Consider the following 23,168-nt stretch of genomic DNA (forward strand, 5'->3'; position numbering starts at 1 on the left):
GTCCAAGAGTATAGTATTTGTACCACATATGAAAATATTGTAGATGAGCCCCATGCCCCCAGAAATATTAGTAAGCAATGCTTTAGCCACACCAAAGTAAGTGTTTTCCTTGGAACACACATTTTCTTACTTCCACACACTTGCTTATTCTCTTCCTTCTTCCTCAAATGCTTTTCTTCTGCCCCTAATTCTAGTCAAAGTTAAAATATTTCTTCTAAGTTTCATAACCCTCCATCCTATACTGAAGTCCCTGGGAAAAAAAATCAATTGTTCTCTGACTCTTCCATATCAATGAGTGTACAGTTAATTAGCTTGAGTTATTACAGGACACTTTGCAGCACATTAAATTTGGTTCCTAGCCCTCCACTGCCAGGATATCCCAATATAAACCATTACCAGAGAGCTTCTGAGGTTATTAAGGGCTTATAGGAACTAAAACTGGGCAGACAAGGTCATCTTGTCTTCACCGAGAATGTCCAGGCTCTCAGAACCACTCAAATAGCTCTCTCCCTCCATATTGAGAAGTCTTGAGCTCTCAACCACAGCAGAGTGTCCAGCCTCCTGAGGCACAGTACACAGCTCTCCCTCCCATAGCCCTGAGAGGGAAGAGTCGAGGTCTTGCCCTCTTGGATCAAGCATCTTCCACTTCATCAGTTCTTAGAATGAGTTTCTCAATAGCTTTAAACCTCCACAATGCAGTCTGTGTAGGAACTATTATCAAGAAGTTCCAAGAAACACAAAGGAAGTCTTATTTCTCACCCCACTCAAAAGGAGCCTAGAACTCAGAACACAGGTCTTATACACTCTAGGACTTTTTCATGAAGGCAAATGTACCTCTCATGCTTTTCTGTCCTATGGCAACAAAAATAAACTACAAGATAACCATTCCATGTATTATCCTACCACATAATTTTTAATCAGCTACATAGGTATGTTTCTCTCTCTAATATGTCAAATATCTTGTTATGAGATTTATAACTCATTCACTCAAAAATGCATTAAGAAGCTACTCTAAATGTTCCAATGATGTACATGTAATGTACACTGGGCTAAATAGTGGTGACAGGAGACAAAAAAGAACCTTTATAAAGTCCCACCCATATGATGCATATAATCTGATGGAAGATTCATGCAAGTAAACAGGCAATGTGGCCTCTTTTTTTTTTAAATTTTTTTTCAACATTTATTTATTTTTGGGACAGAGAGAGACACAGCATGAACGGGGGAGGGGCAGAGAGAGAGGGAGACACAGATACTGAAACAGGCTCCAGGCTCTGAGCCATCAGCCCAGAGCCTGACGCGGGCTCGAACTCCCGGACCGCGAGATCGTGACCTGGCTGAAGTCGGAGGCTTAACCGACTGCGCCACCCAGGCGCCCCATCAATGTGGCCTCTTAAGGGCTGTCCTGAGAAGCGCAGGAGGCTGTGGTGTATATGGTTAGATTCTCTAACCAAGGTTTCACCTTTAGAACACCATGTTGGTAGACAACTGGTGCTTAATAAATATTTGTTTCCTAAACTAAATACTCTTTCAAAGGCTTAAAGGTTTATGTTATAAATGTCCATCATAACCCATTTCTCAAGGTGAGTAGACTCCTACTGAGAGAGACATTTTAAAAATTATGAAGAATGGGGCGCGGGGGTGGCTCAGTCGGTTGAGCAGCCGACTTTGGTTCAGGTCATGATCTTGCGGTTCATGGGTTCGAGCCCCATGTCAGGCTCTGTGCTGACAGCTCAGAGCCTGGAGCCTACTTCGGATTCTGTGTCTCCCTCTCTTTCTGCCACCCCCCCCCCATGCACTGTCTCAAAAATTAATAAATGTTAAACATTTTTTAAATAAAAATTATGAAGCAGTTACAAAGATAATTCTCTTCTTCATTGTGGAATTTAACTCTACTGCTTTGAAAATTAATACTTATCTTTAGGAGAAGGGACTGTAGAGAGGGTCTACAGTTATTTTCAAGACTTTGGGGAGAATAAACACACAGGTATTAGACTTACGTCTAGGTCTCCTGGTGAGATTTAGAAGGACAAAGCCCTGCATGGCCAACACCATTTAGGAGGATTTGACTTTTTAATGACTAATCACATGGAGCTTTGAAATCATTAATATCTAGATTGATTAGGGTTTGGCTGGGAAGACAGTGAATTCTGAGGCAAATCATTCCTGGGAATAAAAGGTAGTATCCTAAAACATAGTAGATATTTGCATTTTAGAGTTTAGAAGAAAACAACATTAGGTCAGGTTGGGAAGGGGGTGATTGGTTGGCAATGGAGAAAACATAATTTAAAAAAATGGGCACCCCTCAAAGCAGACTCACTGGTGTATGTAGAATACAACTCACCAGTAAAGTTAAATTCTGTTTTCTTTCTTTCCTTTGTATCTATTCCATATAATTACCACCAAATTTTGAGAAAAGTCTGATTAAAGTATAGATTGATTGGTAGTGATGTGGAAGAAGAGGTGAGGTAGCAAATTAAAGACAGTGTACCCACAACAAATTCTCTACTGGTTCTGCTGGGGGAGAGTACTATCTGTTTAGGGAAGTAGGTCTAGAACTTCCAGGCAGTAGCCAGTAATAAAGTGAAAAGTTTCCCACCATGCATCTAAAAACAGTATGGTTGGGCCTATGAGACTGAGGAGGGAACACAACTCAGCAGGGAAATGAAATAGCCAGATCCCATCCACTCCTAATACACCCTAGAAGAAAGAAGAGAGAGGCAGAGGATTGGTTATTCTAATCTACCTTAATCAAAATTCACTTTCTGTCTCTCTGCTTCCTATTAATTGTTACAAATGACTCTGTGTCTGTTTAACTCCTACATTAGGCATGAGTGGTTACTCATACGTACTTCTGAAAGATGATATTCATTAAGGGTATTAGAGAACATAAAGACTTGAGGGTATTAAAGATGATATTCATAAAAGGTATGACAGATTCTGTTCTGAATAAGTCTAGCAATAAATATCCTCAAATTTATTATTATAGAAAGAATGTTTCTACTTCAGATTTAAAGCATTTCTTCTGAAATATTTTCTAGCTAATTAACTGAAAGTATGAGTGGAATTTCTTCACTTCCTTTCACTGAAAGTTGGAATCTATGTCATTTATTTACCAGTTTATGTTAATACTGTTCAGACAAAATAAGAAGTTTGGCACTCGACTACATCTTTAACTAGAAATTCATCTTGTGTGCTAAAAATTTATTATATTATTCCAACACTAACAAAAACTTCACTAAGCAAAATAGAAAAAAGAAAATTTGACTCAAGCTTTGTAAAAAAGGTATGATGTATCTTTTCATTTACATAGTTTTTAATGGATCACTCAGACTCTTGGGGGGAAAGCAATCTTTTCAAATACTCTCTTCCACCCTTGACTTCTCTCCAGTTTTTTGTCTGAATCTATAAAAGAGCTGAGGGGCTGGTGTCATCTCAATATGGTAAAGAATCAAGCCTTGTGACCATGTAGTACCCTTTAAATCCACGATGGTTTCTCTCACAAATTTACAGGTCTGATCTGGTCCCTGGACAATGACCACACTTAGATACAATTAAAATACAGTACCGAAAGGGATGATTGGTTATTCTAACCAACCAGAAAGGGAACCATTTCTGGAATTAAGTAATGACCCGGGGAAGAGGGACTGAGATTGAGTGGATAACTGTAACATTTGATTTTCATAGAACAAAAACAGGACATCCATAGGAACAGAGGTTTGGCAAAGTTCCCCTTGCAATATACACAGATTGACAGGTTGTGACAGTGGGGAATGTGGACCCTCTGCGGGTTACTTCCATCTCTTTAGTGAAATAATGGTGAAGACCATTAGCTGATAGTTTGGAGAAGAGAAGGATGTTAACAGTTTAAGGAACTGTGATGTGACTGAAGCAAAAAGGGTCAGTTGTGGTTAGTGGTCATTGGTTTACTGGGAAACCAGATAACATGGCTGGTTTTTTCTTCATTACAATGAATCATATGGTAAACAGTCTAGAGCTGAATCTGATCAGGATTGAATTTTTATTGAATGGGCAAATGTAGAATAAGAGGGATAAGGGAGTTTATGATATTCCAGAGATTTATTATCTTGATGGGCTTTTTGTTGGGTCATAAGGGAAATCAAGACTTGAAGGAGACCAAATGGTAATGGCTTGATGAGTGGGGAGTCCTGAGGTGAGGAGAGTTACTGAAGTTGGCATATTATAGGGAGGAAGCTAGAAAGTTGAAAAAGGAAAGTATGTTTGAAATTAGATTTATGCAGATACTGTAGTTATAATAATAGTGTTTAAATATGACAACAGGTATTGGTGACTGGACTGAGTGAAGAGGAAAAAAAGTGAAAATTTGACTAAATATGAATCCAAAGTTATTATATATCAAAAACACAAAATTATAATGTAAGGGACACATTGACAAATGTGCTTGTGGCATATATGATAAAAAGTTAATAAACTGACCACATAAATATCTCCTTTAAATCAATAAGGGAGGGGCGCCTGGGTGGCTCAATTGGTTGTGTCTGACTTTGGCTCAGGTCATGATCTCACGGTTCGTGAGTTTTGAGTCCTGCATCTGGCTCTCTGCTGTCAGCGCAGAGCCTACTTCCAGATCCTCTGTCTCCCTCTCTCTGTCCCACTTCTACCTCACACATGCTCTCTCTCTTTCTGTCTCTCTCAAAAATAAATGAATATTAATAAAAATAAATAAATCAATAAGGTAAAGAAAACCATCCCAATAAATGCTAATAAACACTTAAACGATTCTCAAAATAAGATGGGCAAATTAATAATAAATACATGAAGAATGATTCAAACAAATTAAAGCACCTGTCCAACTTACAAAGACATTTGTAAACTAGAATATCCATTAGCAGATTTATAGGAATAAAATGGAAATACACACACTGTTGAAATTTTATTGATTGATTGATTGATTGATTGTTAATGTTTGTTTTTGAGAGAGAGACCAAGTGTGCATAGGGGATGGGCAGAGAGAGAGAGAGAGAGAGAGAGAGAGAGAGAGAATCTGAAGCAGTGTGCAGGCTCTGAGCTGTCAGCACAGAGCCTGACGCAGGGCTCAAACTCACTAAAGGTGAGATCATAACCTGAGCCAAAGTCTGAGGCTCAACTGACTGAGCCACCCCACGCCACCTACTGTTGAAATTTTAAATCAGGACAATATTCTCAAAGTCACTTTGGCAATTATTTTTAAGATTCTCAGAAAGATACATATTCTTTGACTCACCAATTCTGTAATTTGTCCTAGGACAGAATAACAAATTTGTGTTTTTGATTATTTTACTTGAGATTTCATTTAGCATATATCAGTGGGAAACTAAAAGCATCTTAAATGTTGGAAACATCTTGCAGGAAATGGTTATATAAAGGTAGACATGAATGAAACAGTGGGCAATCTTTGAACATCATTTTCAAATAAAATTTAGTAACAAGGAAATCTTCATCAAAAAAGTGCTAAGTAAGAAGCAAAAAACAAAAGTGCTAAGTAACTAAAGCAGGCTATAAAATTATATATATCTAGTTTGTTCCCCAAATATGTGTGTGTGTGTGTGTGTATTCGGGGATGTTATGTATGCATAACAATTACATGCATAAAGCATGGGAGAAAATCTGTTGGTAGGGCTTATCATTGTTGTTTTTGTTTTGTTTTGGTTTTAATGTTTATTTTTTGAGAGAGAGAGACAGAGTGCAAGCAGGGGAGGGGCAGAGAGAGAAGGAGACACGGAATCTGAAGCAGGTTCCAGGCTCTGAGCTGTCAGCACAGAGCCTGATGCGAGACCTGAACTCACAACTGTGAGATCATGACCTGAGCTGAAGTCAGACGCTTAACCAACTGAGCCACCCAGGCGCCCTGGTAGTGCTTATCTTTGGATGCTGGAGGACTTAAAAATACTCTTTAACACTATTCATGCTTACCCTATATGGGAATGCTCAGCTACCATTTGAGATAAGTCAACGTAGAAAAGCAAGGATGAGATATAAAGATAAAACAAGGGAGTCTTGACATAATTTGGGTTTCTGGATGCAGTCATGTGTAAATCCAGTTACTCGGTATCCTCACAATCTTGTTGAATATACAAATATATTACTTGTACTCTTTTTTTATTGTTTTGTTTTCTTTGGTTTTTCCTTATGTAGGTTTAATTGGGTTTGATCATTTGAATCAGAATGGTAGAAAGAGTTTAATATAATCATTTTTCAAAGTACATAACAATGAACTCTCTGTACATAATCTTTGTCCTAATTTCTGTTTCTTCCTAACAGATACCTAGAAGGGACTGAATGTGTCAAAATCTTACTGGCTGTTATTACAGTTGCAAAGGACTTTGGCATAGTGATGTTATCCATGAAGACCAGCCAGTCATAGGGTAGCATTTCAAAAAGTGACCATATGTGGATGTGTTCACCATTTCTAGGTTCTGGCCCATTTTGGAAGCCAAGGAACTGGACTTTCATTAGTGCATATGAGGTGCAGAGAGAATGATATCAACTCTAGTAAGACGGCCAGTTTACACAATCAGAACTATTACCTTCACGTCAAATGAAATATTGATGACATTCATCAGTGAACTTTCTCTATAGGGGGTCCAACTTCTTCCCCTTCCCATTTGGCATTTGGCAACATGTCAAGACATCTCTGGTTGTCACAAGTAAGTGCTCCTCACATCTGGGCAGTAGAGACCAGGGATGGGGCTAAGCATGCTACACTGTACAAGACATAGTCCCCCATGACAATTATTCAGCCCCAAATGTCCATAAAGCCAAGAATGAAAAAGCCTACAATGGAGGCATATACTAGCCCAGAGATTCAGACAATTTATCCCAACTGATCATCTATCATTTTTCATAGGGAGCGACAGATTTACATTAATTTTTTAAGCTTTGTATGTCCTATGTCTAGCCTCCATCCTGACCATTTACCTTTCCTTAGTTTAGAAGCCCCCAAAAAGCCAACAACACAGTTAATTAGAGTTCAATTTCTTGGTTCCAAACATGTTCCATTTCTGTCTCCCTAGGATTATAACAAAGTCAGTTTAATTGGAGATTTAAGGTGTGGCCACAGCGTTTCACTGGCACAGACAAACTGGATCATAGGATATGTGTATTTCAGCTTTACTAGAAATTGTCAAATTGGTTGTATCAATTTATACTCCCTCCAACAATGTTTTACTCTGTATCTTAACCAACACTTGGCATTTCCATTCTTTAATTATTTGTCAGTGTGGAGGTCAAGTGGCATTTAATTATTGATTTAATAGCATTTTTCTGAGTTCTAAGGCAGTGAGGATCTATCCATACTTTATTAGCTGTTCTGGTTTCTTCTACTATTTGCCTATCATATTCAGTTTTCTGTTAGCTTTTTTTTTTTAGTGTTTCTTAGTGACTTCAAGAATCTTTATATTTCTTAGAACCTGTTCTTTTTTCTGTCTCACATATTATAATATCATTCAATAACATTTATTTATGATAGCAATTCTTATGATTGATTGAGACATTTCAGATCATTTTTACTCTAAAAAAAAGTGTACTCAAGTGTTTGCTCCAAAAAATGCTTCCTCCTAACAGTTTACTAATTTCATAGAAGTAAATATAATTATGGTGTCTTACGTTTGAAAATATTTTTCACTTTTAACAAATGTGAAATTATAATTATACCATTCCTATTTTATAACACTATTATTATAACTGTAAATGATAATACTATTATAATACCATTTCTATCTTTACACATACATTTCAAAGTAACTTAATCTATTATTTCACGTCTGAATTTCCTTCAAAACTCAAACCCTTTGCAATAAGATTAATGATTATTACTTCTATTTTTGCCATTTAAGATAGTCATAAATGTTTCACCTAATAATCTTAAAATAGACTATGATGTAATTTTCTGGTGTTTATCTTTACTATATGAAAACTAAAACAGAGATTTATTTTATTTTATAAGGAGCTGAATGATATCTCTCTCATTTGCTTATTCAATATTTATTGCATTCCCACTGGGTGACAAATGCTGTTTTAAGCACAGAGAATATACTAGTATACAAAATAAACTTAATTCCTGCCCTTATGGAGCTAACATTGTGGAGAGGACAAAGAACCTAAATAAATATGTAAAATATGTTACCTAGTGATAAGTGCCCAGGACAAAATTTAAGTCCAAAAAGTGAATATCTGTGTTCACGGTAGGGGAGGGAGGCATGATATTCCATAGAATAGCCCCCCAAAATCCTCACTGATATGGCATTCAGGGAAGGATTGAAGTATGTGGATATATGAAAAAAGAACATTTCAACTAAAAGGCAGAACAAGAACAAAGTTGCTGAAGCATGAGAGTTCAGGCATGAAGTCTGGAGAGCTGGAGGTAAAGGAACTAGAGCCAAAGGAGTAGGGGATAAAGTCAGAAAGATAATGGAAGAGCCAGATAAGGATTTTGGCTTTTATTCTCAGTAAGATGGGAAAGTTTGTAGTAGAGAGTAACCACATCCGACTTCAGTTTTAAAGGGATCACACTAGCTTCCATCTTGAGGAAAGTCTGCCAGGAGACACAGGCATAAACAAAATCAGTTAAAGGACAGAATTGTTTACACTTGTCTCTCTTCCAATTTGTTTTGAAATCCACTGCATTCGAGTATTTTTGGCTTTTTCCTGTTATAAGTAATATGACTTTCACATAGGTAAAAATCCAGTGGTCAATTCTAGGTCCTCATCTTAATTGACCTCTCAGGACCATTTGGTCTCCCGGATGCACTTTTTTCACTTGAATTCCAAGATAGAACAATCTCTTTGTGTGCCTCCTAATTTACAGGCTCTTCCTTCTCAGTTTCCTTTGCTGGTTTCACCTCATATCCCCAGACACTTAGTACAGAAACCCAGGGCTCATTCTTCCTTTTCTCTCCTCCATGTACACTGACGCCCTTGATGATCTCATCTAGTCGCCTGGCTGTAAATATCATGCAAATGCTGACAGCTCCCTGTTGCTATTTCTACTGAGACTTTGCTATTGAATTCAACCTCATATATCTAATGATCTGTGATGTTCTTCCTAAGTATCACCCTATCGGCAGCCTTCTTCACTTCAATTATAGTAAATCCATTCTTCCAGTTGCTTAGGCCTAAAACCCTGGAATCTGAAATTCAGGCTAGAAGGCTAGGCTAGAGATGTAAATGTTAGAGTTATCAGCATGTAGATGATTTTCAAGGAATTTCCCTAGAAATTGTGTTTTTCTTTGTATTTAACAGGATAGTTACATATGGGATCCCTTTTGTTTGTAAAAGGTACTCTTCAGTACAAATGTATTTCTTACCTACATCATAACTACAACTTGCAATAATTACTTAATTAGGTAATGATAATTATAAACAATAATATTTAACAAATTAGTAATTAATGAGAGACTGAGCTAAACAATGAATACCAATTACCAGATTTTCTGAAGTGTTAAACACAGATTTTCTGAAGTGGTTTGACTTGCTGGTAGGGTTTGAAAGTAACTAAACTAACCGTGTTTGTTTGCCTTTCTCCTGCTTTCTTCCAAGCCATGTAATCAGTCTCTTGATAATCTCTTTTAAAGGGTAATTTTCCAAAAAGAAGAAAAATCCAAACTCTCCAGAAGACATATAATGAATATCTGTAATATATTTTTTTAACTCTGCATTAATGAGGCAAATGGGCATTGTTAAACTTATTCAGAGGAGAAGCCAAAGAACACATGCATTTATATATTAGGAATAGTTAAAATGATTTTGTGAATTGATGCATTACCTACAGGAACACAGCATCTACGGAAATAGAATCAGATATCCTAAAATAGGATGCTGTGCTATGAACAATGCATAATTTTTCATTGAAATTATCTAGTAATATTTGTTGCTTATTCTAAATTTCCTTATTAATGTGAGTATTTATATGTACTACCTGTCATGTAGGAGAAGAATTAAAAAACTGGAGAATAATAAATAACATGGAAAGGGGAAATTACTTTTTTCACTAATCCAACCAAACATATTTAGATTTTCATATTTTCTGTAAGGCAATGTTAAATACAATAAACATGTTCTAGTGACACCAATTCTGCAATTATTTTTGCTATATGACACAAAATTAGGTTTCTAGTTCTCAAAGTTGTATTCAAATTCCTATTTTATTATGATAACTCAATTATAATAATTCTAGAAGACTCACTAGAAAACATTATTCTGTTTTCGTAACAAATAAACACTTGAGAAAAAAAATCGTCTTGAAGAGCATCAATCAAATAACTTTCAACTAAACTTACATATGTGTGTTATAATGAATTTGTCCTTGGTTCCTGTAAGAGAATTTCAAAAACCCTGGCCAACCATAGCATTAGAGCACTGGACTTTGGGTTAGCCAAATCTGGCAAGGGGAAGAGAGCTGGACTTTTGAGTTCTTTGCCTGATCAATGACTTAATCAACCATGCCTACATAATAAAACCTCCATAAAAACTCTGGACAATGCCCTCTGTGTTGGTAAACCCACTGATGTCCTGGGAGGGTGACATGCCTTGATTCCAAAAAAAGAGGGCTTAGAAACTCTGAATTTCCCACTTTCTACCCTAAACCATGCCTATGTATCTCTTCCACTTAGCTGTTACTGATCTGTACACTATGTAAAACCATAGGCATAAATATAGTGCTTTGCATAAGTTCTGTTAGTCATTCCAGCAAATTATCTAACTCAAATGAAGGTCCTAGAAACGTCTGACATTTTAGTTGGTGGGTCAGAAATCCTGGCGTCTCTGAGTCTTACAAATAGTGTGTGCAGTGGGAGCAATCTTGGGGAGGATTTTGTCCTTAACCTGGGGGATCTACACTAACCATGGGTAGTCAGCATCAGAATTAAATTGAATTGCAGGACACCTAGTTGCCAGAGAACTGATGTCAGGGCAGAATATGTAAATATTGGTCAGTGTAAAATAATATGTGTCAGCAATAAGAGGGAAATATGCTTACGTGAAACACCTAAGGGATGGCCAGATTTGTTACTGGTCTGCCCGTGTGATACCTAGCTGTCAGCTCAATTCAGTTTCAAATCAATTCACAAAATAAATTTAAATTTTCTATGAGTATTAGATTTTTCTATCTATGAATATTGAGAAATCACAATAACTTTTACCAAAGTAAGTATTCCAGGGGATTTCCTTTCCCAACCACGTAAATATATAAAGAGGAAACTTCTGGGCCAGTTCTTCCTACTGCAAAGTAGGAATATGGCAGATATCCAATGTATGTGAACAGTGTAAGTGGTAAGCCTGGATGATGTAGAAACAAAACCTACTTTTTAAGTCATCATATTTCATTGCTTACACGTCTTTTTGGCATCAGTGCATCTTGATTTCATTTAACCAATTTTTTTCAGCCACTTACAAAATAAAAATGTAAGGCTTTTACCAAAAATACTGGGAAAAAATAAATCCAGATATAAACATTACTTCTACAGGATTGTTATAGCAGCTTCTATTACAATGAAAGCAATGTTTTTAAGTTTTCTTGCATTATGAACATAATGCTCCCAGTATTTCAGAAGCCAGGGGTTTATTTATAATGGTCTTGGCTTCACTGTGCCAAATGCTTAGCGTACAAACCGAAGCCAGAAAATCAAGGATCCAAATTACACCAAGTAGAATGCCAATGCAAGTTTTTTTTTTTCTATTTCCCAAAGCATAACAAGACTAAGAATTCAGAACGTCCAGCTAAAAATACGCTTACTCTTGAATCTTCCAATGTTTGAAGTAAAAAAGCATTTGACCTCTATTTCTTGATTCAAATCTACATATGGAAGCATTAAAATTATTTGAAACTGATTTTACAGCCAGGAGAAAGCATTACAAAAAATTTAAACTGTACAAAGAAATTAAGTCAACATTAGACCTCACCTCTTTAAAGACACAATCAAAGAAAGCTTACTGGTTTCAGAAGAAGATGCCGCTATTATGTTGAAAAGATCTGGGAATAAAACTGCCAGAAAACAAAGTACTGTGATTATACCTGCTATCTGTAAATCTCAGGTAGTGAAGGAAATATATGGGTTGATGATAATCACTGGAAAATTGTGCTTTGTTATTGAGTAAAATTAGTTCACTGAGAACCTTCATTTCCACATAAATCATTATGAGAGTATTGGTTTTTATATCTACATGGTATTAAACCATTCTACAAACCCAAATACCCAAACTCTGGAGCTTGAGCTATTTTTATCCTGTTTTCCATTTCAACTACTGAGGTAGTACCAAACCATTGCAAATTATGTTTATTATTACCCAGGTTAAGAGCTATGAAGCTCCGAGTATTTCCATCATAAAAATATCTTTCTTGCTAACAGTACTAAATTTTTCCTTAGCCTGGATGTTTCCAAAGCATGTTCTAATCCAAAAATGAATTTTAAATTCTTGGATTCCATATTTTCAATTTGGAAATAATAAATTAACTAACATTCTCTTTAGCAGACATTGGCTTTTTTAAAAATTATAATTCAAGGGATACACCAATGTACATCTTCTCCGAATCAGTAGGCATAGAAATTGCAAAATGTAACACCCAGGCAGGCTCACAACTAGTTCCTGATTTCCCATAGTGCAAGCAGTGGGGAACCTAGTCAAAACTTCAAGGCAAATAAAACGTCTCCTTGGAACTCCCATGGTGCGCTCAGACTTCACCACTTCCGAATCCCTTGTGTTGCTTCAGGAACCCGTCCTTACCAATGGCTTGTCAGGATTATTTACAACTTAAAGGGCAGTTTCTTCTTCTTCTTCTTCTCCTTCTCCTTCTTAATATTTATTTATTTTTGAGAGAGAGACAGAGACAGGGACAGAGAAAGAGACAGAGTATGAACAGGGGAGGGGCAGAAAGAGAGGGAGACGCAGAATCCAAAGAAGGCCTCAGGCTCCGAGCTGTCAGCACAGAGCCCGGCGCAGGGCTTACACTCAGGAACCATGAGATCATGACCTCAGCCGAAAGCCTAAACGACTGAGCCACCCAGGTGCCCCAAGAGCAATTTCTAAAGAGGCTAATGCTTAAGAAAAAGATGTAAACTATATTAGTGGCGTTTCAAGTATTTCACATTGCTTGTTCACCTTTCACATTAGACTGTTCCTATTATATGCAATGATGGGAGATTATAAATATCCTCAATAATAGTGAAATGAATTTGATTTAAAAATAGTTAGGATTGGGGCACCTGGGTGGCTCAGTCAGTTGGGTGTCCAACTCTTGGTTTCAGCTCAGATAAAGTTCTTGGGTTCAAGTTCCACATCTGGCTTCGTGCTGATGGTGCAGAGCCTGCCTGGGATTCTCTCTCTCCGTCTCTCTCTACCCCTACCCTGCTCTCGCTCTCTCTCTCTCTCTCTCTCTCTCTCTCTCTCTCAAAAACAAACTTTAAAAACATAATAATAAAAAGAAAAAATAAAAATACTTAGGATTAATTATTGAGCTCAGAAATATTTATATGACATGGAAATGCTATCTCTCGGTGGATGGCATTCATTCTTTACAAAAGCCTTCTTTCTGGGCTAGAGTGTTTAAATTTTTTCCTTTTTCAAATTGTCTCTAATCTATCTTCCTTGCCCTTCATATAATCTTTTCTCTACAATTCCATCCTGATATTAATACTTAACCAAAATCCCTACTTTTCTTCAAGTTATTTTTTGTATTTTTATAAATCTAAAAACCTTCATGAAGTTACATCACAATACAATATAGGCATTCTTATAAAATGAGAACTTCAAAAATTACTTATTTTAGAAGCTACAATAAATGCTACACCAAATTCTTGATCTTTTCTTATTATAGCACTTAACTTGGCCTAGTCTCAGTAAATTCAGAAGTCTCAAAAGGATCTGATATATTCTATCCATTTGAGTGTTATTTTACTGCTAACTACAAAAGAGTTTTTTAAATCTATTAAATAATCTGTTATTTTTTAATTTAACATTCTTTAAGCATTTTTATAGCATACTTCCATGTAATTCATTTCCTAAGTAAATAAAATTTATTTTAACAAACAGCATTATTTTAATCATTTGAAATATTTACAATGTGTTTAAAAACAGGAATGCAGTCTAGATTTTAAAATATACTTTTTAAAAAACTTTATTTATTTATTTTGAGAGAGAGAACAAGAGAGAGTGAGCAGGGGAGGGGCAGAGAGAGAGGGAGAGAGAGAATCTCAAGCAGCTCCACACTGTCAGCGCAGAGCCCAGTGCAGGGTTTGAACTCATGACTGTGAGATCATGACTTGAACCGAGATTAAGAGTTGGACACTCAACTGACTGAGCCACCCAGGTGGCCCTGCAGCCTGGATTTTCAAAATAAAGAGAAAATAAAGGAAGTGCTTGTGTCATAGCCTTAAAATTTTGAAGTGGTTACCTCAGCAAGATTGTGGTAAAAAGCTCATGGAATGAGACAAGGTTTTCCCTGTCATAAAAGTATAATAGAAAGAAACTGCCTTCACATCTTTTCCATTTCTAGAGGTATATTCATTGTGTTTTATGTAGAATTTATGAAGTCGTGCCATAAAATGAATTTAAAAAATTCACCACCATGTTCAGAGGAGTTGGAAAACATAACATGTGAAATTACTCATCTTCTCTTTTGAGGGAAGAAACATACATGGATTCTTTCGAAAAGTGCCACAGTTAAAGTGCCTGTGGCAAGGCCTTTCTGTAATCTAGATATAGGTCTACATTCATAAGCCCTTGCACTGGGCCATAAGTTCCCAGTGCTGCTTCAACGTCAAACCGTTCTGTTCAACCGCAATGACACAGACAAGTTCATGCTTATTTGAAAGTGCTGTGTTGGGGCGCCTGGGTGGCGCAGTCGGTTAAGCGTCCGACTTCAGCCAGGTCACGATCTCGCGGTCCGTGAGTTCGAGCCCCGCGTCAGGCTCTGGGCTGATGGCTCAGAGCCTGGAGCCTGTTTCCGATTCTGTGTCTCCCTCTCTCTTTGCCCCTCCCCCGTTCATGCTCTGTCTCTCTCTATCCCAAAAATAAATAAATGTTGAAAAAAAATTTAAAAAAAAAGAAAGTGCTGTGTTATTAAGGAGTTTGGTCAGTGCCTTCTGCCCATTAAATCAAGAAATAATTATTTTACTGAGACCAGTTAAAGAAATGAGGTAAAAATAAGTGAGGGGAGTAAGAGTTGGGGATAGGTGGGAGGTGTCCTGCAAATTGGAGAAAAAAAGTGAGAAAGTACTCCCACAGCAACTCAGAGAAACACACACAAGACTAGGCTCAGGTTAGCTGAAAAAGGAAGTCAAAGAGGTAAAGATGGACATGTGTGCTTTTAGTTCCCAGAATCTCAGGCAGTTGTCAAGAGCACACACACACACACACACACACACACACACACACACACAAACGCAAGCACGCGCGCGCACACACACACACACACACACATACACAATCATCATATGATTTTAACTCACAAGCTGATTGGTAAGATTTCTTAAGGATGGTTTTAGTCGCCTTTGAAATGAGTTTATATTGATGCTGAATTATGCAACAATTTTTATGGCCTTTTCTTAGGATGCTTGTTTGAACTTTGCCTTTATGCTATATCCCAGGTATATATGCATTTCTCTAAGAAGAACTCAACTTAAACTTATGAGTGCACATAAGCCTCTTTTTAGTAGGTAGAGTTGTTTGTAACTGGGCCTTTTTTTAAACTACAGAATGAGATAGCATCTTTCAGATTCCCTGATACTTAGGGAACTGTGCCTATTTTTTCAGATATGGTAAACATCGGTCCAGGAGGAAGCTTAAATACATTATATGGTATGAAGTTTGGGTATGATAGTGTACTATCCGTTTGAAAAATGCTTAGCACATTTCTGGAAGGAAATGATGACAATACTTAAGAGTATTCTTCAAATGTGCCTGGAACCATCACCAAACTTGGCCTGATGACTCTTGGATCCAGAAGCTTGTGGCAATAAAAGCTTTTGATTTTATCTACCTTTAGATACATATGTGATTAAAAAAACTAGACAGTGAAAAAATAAATCAAGTAACTTTTTGTCTAGTGCCTTAAACATACAGTGTGACCTATTTTTGCTTTATCTTGTTTTCTTTCGATTTGTTTTTCTAGAGGAGTGTGATGTGTAGGAGATTTTGGCGTTCCTGGTAAAGAAAGGAATGCTTGGGTAGAGATTAATTTTCACAACGTGTAGAATATGCAAAATGCCTAATATAGCTCCCTGCATATCACAGGCTTTCAAGAAATGATAATAGTTTAAAACACTTAGTTCCTATTACATGGCCACCTACACATTTTCTTCTATAATCCTTATACTATGAAGTAAATAGGGGTTTCATTATCCCCATTTTGCAGACAGGAAACTGAAGCACAGAGAAGTTGGGCAACTTGCCCAGGGACAAATAGCTGATAGAGTAGAAGGGGCTTTGAATCTAACAATCTGCTGGAATGATAAATACAGTGGATTGAAAGGCATGTACGCCAACTGCAGAAGGCATGGTTCCACATAGGACTAGAGAGATTGGAAGGGAGAAGATCACAGGGGCTTAGCCATCTAAAGGAGTTTTGTCTTTATCCTAAGGACAATGGCAAGTCGTGGAAAGGTTTTTATTTTTTTAATTTTTAATTTTTAATTTTTTTATTTTTTTCAATATATGAAGTTTATTGTCAAATTGGTTTCCATACAACACCCAGTGCTCATCCCAAAATGAACAAATCAGGAGACTATAGATGCTGGAGAGGATGTGGAGAAATGGGAACCCTCTTGCACTGTTAGTGGGAATGCAAATTGGTACAGCCACTCTGGAAAACAGTGTGGAGGTTTCTCAAAAAATTAAAAATAGACCTACCCTATGACCCAGCAGTAGCACTGCGTGGAAAAGTTTTTAAGCAGGGAAGTACATGAACAGATCTGCCAGATTATTACTTAACTGCAGTGTGGAAAACAGATATCGGGAGGCAAAAGTAGATTTCAAACAACCAGCTAGAATGCTATCACAATGTGTAGGCAGGAGAGATGTTATCTGGGTATAGGAAGGTGGCATGGGGGTGAAGACATTCTTTGGAGAGGCATTTTGTATCCTAAAAACATTTACTTTCATCTAATTAAAATCTCCAATTCACTAAAGTTCTATCTGCTGAGGCTACTTAAAGCAACAGAACCCTGTAGTATAAACAACAAATTCAACCAGGTTCAAATTTCAGCATTGACACTACTTTCTCCAAGGAGTCTTCCTTCAATGATGATATTGGGTTAGATATTCTTGCTAAATAGTCCAATTATCACCTCTGTTAAACATTTAAACCGAGTATCTTCTAATAGTTGCATCCTACTCTGTCTCCTCTGTGTGACCACAAGCTCTTTGAGAGCTATGCACCAATCTCTGTGGAATCCCCAGGATTTGGCACAGAACCCCTCAGTACTTACTCAATAAATGTTCAGTGAATTTTGAATGGAAAAGGAGAGGGAAAATAGCTGCTTCCCACAAGAGCACATAATTAGCACAAGTAAATTTGTATCTGGGAAAATCTGTGATATATATGCATTCAGAGAAGGAGATTTGTGGTGTGTGGATGTACATACCTGTGTGGTGGGAGGAGGGGAGATAAGATGCCTTCCTTCTTTAGGAAGCCACCTCATACCACTAACTTAGTAAGTCATTACACTTGGCAATGAGTTCAAGGGTAAGCATTGTGTTCTCTCATGTTGCCTCACTTCTACCTAAATCAATTGTCCCCTATTGCTACCAATCTTACAAACCCTTTTCTCAAACAATGTACTTCTATACTTGCACAAAGATTCCACATTTCACTGGACTTAATGAATCCAAAAAACCCACACAGAAAGTCCTTGGAAGAACAACTTTAAATGGTAAATTATAGAATGGAAAATAGAATCCTCTGTTCATATGCAATTATTCTTTGTAAACAATTAGAAATAGTTCATGAAAAAGTCAAATGGTTTTCTATCTACTTAACCTATTTCGAAAGTCAACTGGAATTATTTTTTATATAAACATTTGTTGAGGAGTTTTTTGCAAGATGGCGGCTTAGGAGGACGCTGGGCTCACTGCTCGTCCTGCTGATCACTTAGATTCCATCTACACCTGCCTAAATAACCCAGAAAACCGCCAGAGGATTAGCAGAACGGAGTCGCCAGAGCCAAACGCAGACGAGAGGCCCACGGAAGAGGGTAGGAAGGGCAACGAGGCGGTGCGCGCTCCACGGACTTGCGGGAGGGAGCCGGGGCGGAGGGGCGGCTCGCCGGCCAAACAGAGCCCCCGAGTCTGGCTTGCAAAAGCGGAGGGGCCTGACGGACTATGTTCAGACAGCAAGTGCGACTTAGCGTCTGGGAGGTCATAAGTTAACAGATCTGCTCAGAAAGCGGGAAGGCTGGAGGACAAAGGGAGGGAGAGCTGCTGAGCTCCCGGATGACAGAGCTCAGTTTGGTGGGGAACAAAGGCGCTCGCCAGCGCCATCTCCCCCGCCCATCCCCCAGCCAAAATCCCAAAGAGAACCAGTTCCTGCCAGGGAACTTGCTCGCTCTGCGCAAACACCCAACTCTGCGCTTCTGCGGAGCCAAACCTCCGGCAGCGGATCTGACTACCTCCGGCAGCGGATCTGACTCCCTCCCGCTGCCACAGGGCCCCTCCTGAAGTGGATCACCTAAGGAGAAGCGATCTAAGCCTGCCCCTCCTGCCCCCAGCACCTTGCCTACCCACCCCAGCTAATACGCCAGATCCCCAGCATCACAAGCCTGGCAGGGTGCAAGTAGCCCAGAGGAGCCACGCCACCCCACAGTGAATCCCACCCCTAGGAGAGGGGAAGAGAAGGCACACACCAGTCTGACTGTGGCCCCAGCGGTGGGCTGGGGGCAGACATCAGGTCTGACTGCGGCCCCGCCCACCAACTCCAGTTATACACCACAGCACAGGGGAAGTGCCCTGCAGGTCCTCACCACGCCAGGGACTGTCCAAAATGACCAAGCGGAAGAATTCCCCTCAGAAGAATCTCCAGGAAATAACAACAGCTAATGAGCTGATCAAAAAGGATTTAAATAATATAACAGAAAGTGAATTTAGAATAATAGTCATAAAATTAATCGCTGGGCTTGAAAACAGTATACAGGACAGCAGAGAATCTCTTGCTACAGAGATCAAGGGACTAAGGAACAGTCACGAGGAGCTGAAAAATGCTTTAAACGAAATGCATAACAAAATGGAAACCACCACAGTTCGGCTTGAAGAGGCAGAGGAGAGAATAGGTGAACTAGAAGATAAAGTTATGGAAAAAGAGGAAGCTGAGAAAAAGAGAGATAAAAAAATCCAGGAGTATGAGGGGAAAATTAGAGAACTAAGTGATACACTAAAAAGAAATAATATACGCATAATTGGTATCCCAGAGGAGGAAGAGAGAGGGAAAGGTGCTGAAGGGGTACTTGAAGAAATCATAGCTGAGAACTTCCCTGAACTGGGGAAGGAAAAAGGCATTGAAATCCAAGAGGCACAGAGAACTCCCTTCAGACGTAACTTGAATCGATCTTCTGCACGACATACCATAGTGAAACTGGCAAAATACAAGGATAAAGAGAAAATTCTGAAAGCAGCAAGGGGTAAACGTGCCCTCACATATAAAGGGAGACCTATAAGACTCGTGACTGATCTCTCTTTTGAAACTTGGCAGGCCAGAAAGAATTGGCACGAGATTTTCAGGGTGCTAGACAGAAAAAATATGCAGCCAAGAATCCTTTATCCAGCAAGTCTGTCATTTAGAATAGAAGGAGAGATAAAGGTCTTCCCAAACAAACAAAAACTGAAGGAATTTGTCACCACTAAACCAGCCCTACAAGAGATCCTAAGGGGGACCCTGTGAGACAAAGTCCCAGAGACATCACTACAAGCATAAAACATACAGACATCACAATGACTCTAAACCCGTATCTTTCTATAATAACACTGAATGTAAATGGATTAAATGCGCCAACCAAAAGACATAGGGTATCAGAATGGATAAAAAAACAAGACCCATCTATTTGCTGTCTACAAGAGACTCATTTTAGACCTGAGGACACCTTTAGATTGAGAGTGAGGGGATGGAGAACTATTTATCATGCGACTGGAAGCCAAAAGAAAGCTGGAGTAGCCATACTTATATCAGACAAACTAGACTTTAAATTAAAGGCTGTAACAAGAGATGAAGAAGGACATTATATAATAGTTACAGGGTCTATCCATTAGGAAGAGCTAACAATTATAAATGTCTATGCGCCGAATACCGGAGCCCCCAAATATATAAAACAATTACTCATAAACATAAGCAACCTTATTGAGAAGAATGTGGTAATTGCAGGGGACTTTAACACCCCACTTACAGAAATGGATAGATCATCTAGACACACGGTCAATAAAGAAACAAGGGCCCTGAATGAGACATTGGATCAGATGGACTTGACAGATATATTTAGAACTCTGCATCCCAAAGCAACAGAATATACTTTCTTCTCGAGTGCACATGGAACATTCTCCAAGATAGATCATATACTGGGTCACAAAACAGCCCTTCATAAGTTTACAAGGATTGAAATTATACCATGCTTACTTTCAGACCACAATGCTATGAAGCTTGAAATCAACCACAGAAAAAAGTCTGGAAAACCTCCAAAAGCATGGAGGTTAAAGAACACCCTACTAACGAATGAGTGGGTCAACCAGGCGATTAGAGAAGAAATTAAAAAATATATGGAAACAAACGAAAATGAAAATACAACAATCCAAACGCTTTGGGACGCAGCAAAGGCAGTCCTGAGAGGAAAATACATTGCAATCCAGGCCTATCTCAAGAAACAAGAAAAATCCCAAATATAAAATCTAACAGCACACCTAAAGGAAATAGAAGCAGAACAGCAAAGGCAGCCTAAACCAAGAAGAAGAAGAGAAATAATAAAGATCAGAGCAGAAATAAACAATATAGAATCTAAAAAAACTATAGAGCAGATCAACGAAACCAAGAGTTGGTTTTTTGAAAAAATAAATAAAATTGACAAACCTCTAGCCAGGCTTCTCAAAAAGAAAAGGGATATGACCCAAATAGATAAAATCATGAATGAAAATGGAATTATTACAACCAATCCCTCAGAGATACAAACAATCATCAGGGAATACTATGAAAAATTATATGCCAACAAATTGGACAACCTGGAAGAAATGGACAAATTCCTGAACACCCACACTCTTCCAAAACTCAATCAGGAGGAAATAGAAAGATTGAACAGACCCATAACCAGCAAAGAAATTGAATCGGTTATCAAAAATCTCCCAACAAATAAGAGTCCAGGACCAGATGGCTTCCCAGGGGAGTTCTACCAGACGTTTAAAGCAGAGATAATACCTATCCTTCTCAAGCTATTCCAAGAAATAGAAGGGGAAGGAAAACTTCCAGACTCATTCTATGAAGCTAGTATTACTTTGATTCCTAAACCAGACAGAGACCCAGTAAAAAAAGAGAACTACAGGCCAATATCCCTGATGAATATGGATGCAAAAATTCTCAATAAGATACTAGCAAATCGAATTCAACGGCATATAAAAAGAATTATTCACCATGATCAAGTGGGATTCATTCCTGGGATGCAGGGCTGGTTCAACATTCGCAAATCAATCAACGTGATACATCACATTAACAAAAAAAAAGATAAGAACCATATGATCCTGTCAATCGATGCAGAAAAGGCCTTCGACAAAATCCAGCACCCTTTCTTAATAAAAACCCTTGAGAAAGTCGGGATAGAAGGAACATACTTAAAGATCATAAAAGCCATTTATGAAAAGCCCACAGCTAACATCATCCTCAACGGGGAAAAACTGCGAGCTTTTTCCCTGAGATCAGGAACACGACAGGGATGCCCACTCTCACCGCTGCTGTTTAACATAGTGTTGGAAGTGCTAGCATCAGCGATCAGACAACAAAAGGAAATCAAAGGCATCAAAATTGGCAAAGATGAAGTCAAGCTTTCGCTTTTTGCAGATGACATGATATTATACATGGAAAATCCGATAGACTCCACCAAAAGTCTGCTAGAACTGATACATGAATTCGGCAAAGTTGCAGGATACAAAATCAATGTACAGAAATCAGTTGCATTCTTATACACTAACAATGAAGCAACAGAAAGACAAATAAAGAAACTGATCCCATTCACAATTGCACCAAGAAGCATAAAATACCTAGGAATAAATCTAACCAAAGATGTAAAGGATCTGTATGCTGAAAACTATAGAAAGCTTATGAAGGAAATTGAAGAAGATTTAAAGAAATGGAAAGACATTCCCTGCTCATGGATTGGAAAAATAAATATTGTCAAAATGTCAATACTACCCAAAGCTATCTACACATTCAATGCAATCCCAATCAAAATTGCACCAGCATTCTTCTCGAAACTAGAACAAGCAATCCTAAAATTCATATGGAACCACAAAAGGCCCCGAATAGCCAAAGGAATTTTGAAGAAGAAGACCAAAGCAGGAGGCATCACAATCCCAGACTTTAGCCTCTACTACAAAGCTGTCATCATCAAGACAGCATGGTATTGGCACCAAAACAGACACATAGACCAATGGAATAGAATAGAAACCCCAGAACTAGACCCACAAACGTATGGCCAACTCACCTTTGACAAAGCAGGAAAGAACATCCAATGGAAAGAAGACAGCCTCTTTAACAAATGGTGCTGGGAGAACTGGACAGCAACATGCAGAAGGTTGAAACTAGACCACTTTCTCACACCATTCACAAAAATAAACTCAAAATGGATAAAGGACCTCAATGTGAGACAGGAAACCATCAAAACCTTAGAGGAGAAAGCAGGAAAAGACCTCTCTGACCTCAGCCGTAGCAATCTCTTACTGGACACATCCCCAAAGGCAAGGGAATTAAAAGCAAAAGTGAATTACTGGGACCTTATGAAGATAAAAAGCTTCTGCACAGCAAAGGAAACAACCAACAAAACTAAAAGGCAACCAACGGAATGGGAAAAGATATTCGCAAATGACATATCGGACAAAGGGCTAGTATCCAAAATCTATAAAGAGCTCACCAAACTCCACACCCGAAAAACAAATAACCCAGTGAAGAAATGGGCAGAAAACATGAACAGACA

This window comes from Prionailurus viverrinus, chromosome B2, assembly GCF_022837055.1.
Source record: "Prionailurus viverrinus isolate Anna chromosome B2, UM_Priviv_1.0, whole genome shotgun sequence".
Classification (NCBI taxonomy): domain Eukaryota; kingdom Metazoa; phylum Chordata; class Mammalia; order Carnivora; family Felidae; genus Prionailurus; species Prionailurus viverrinus.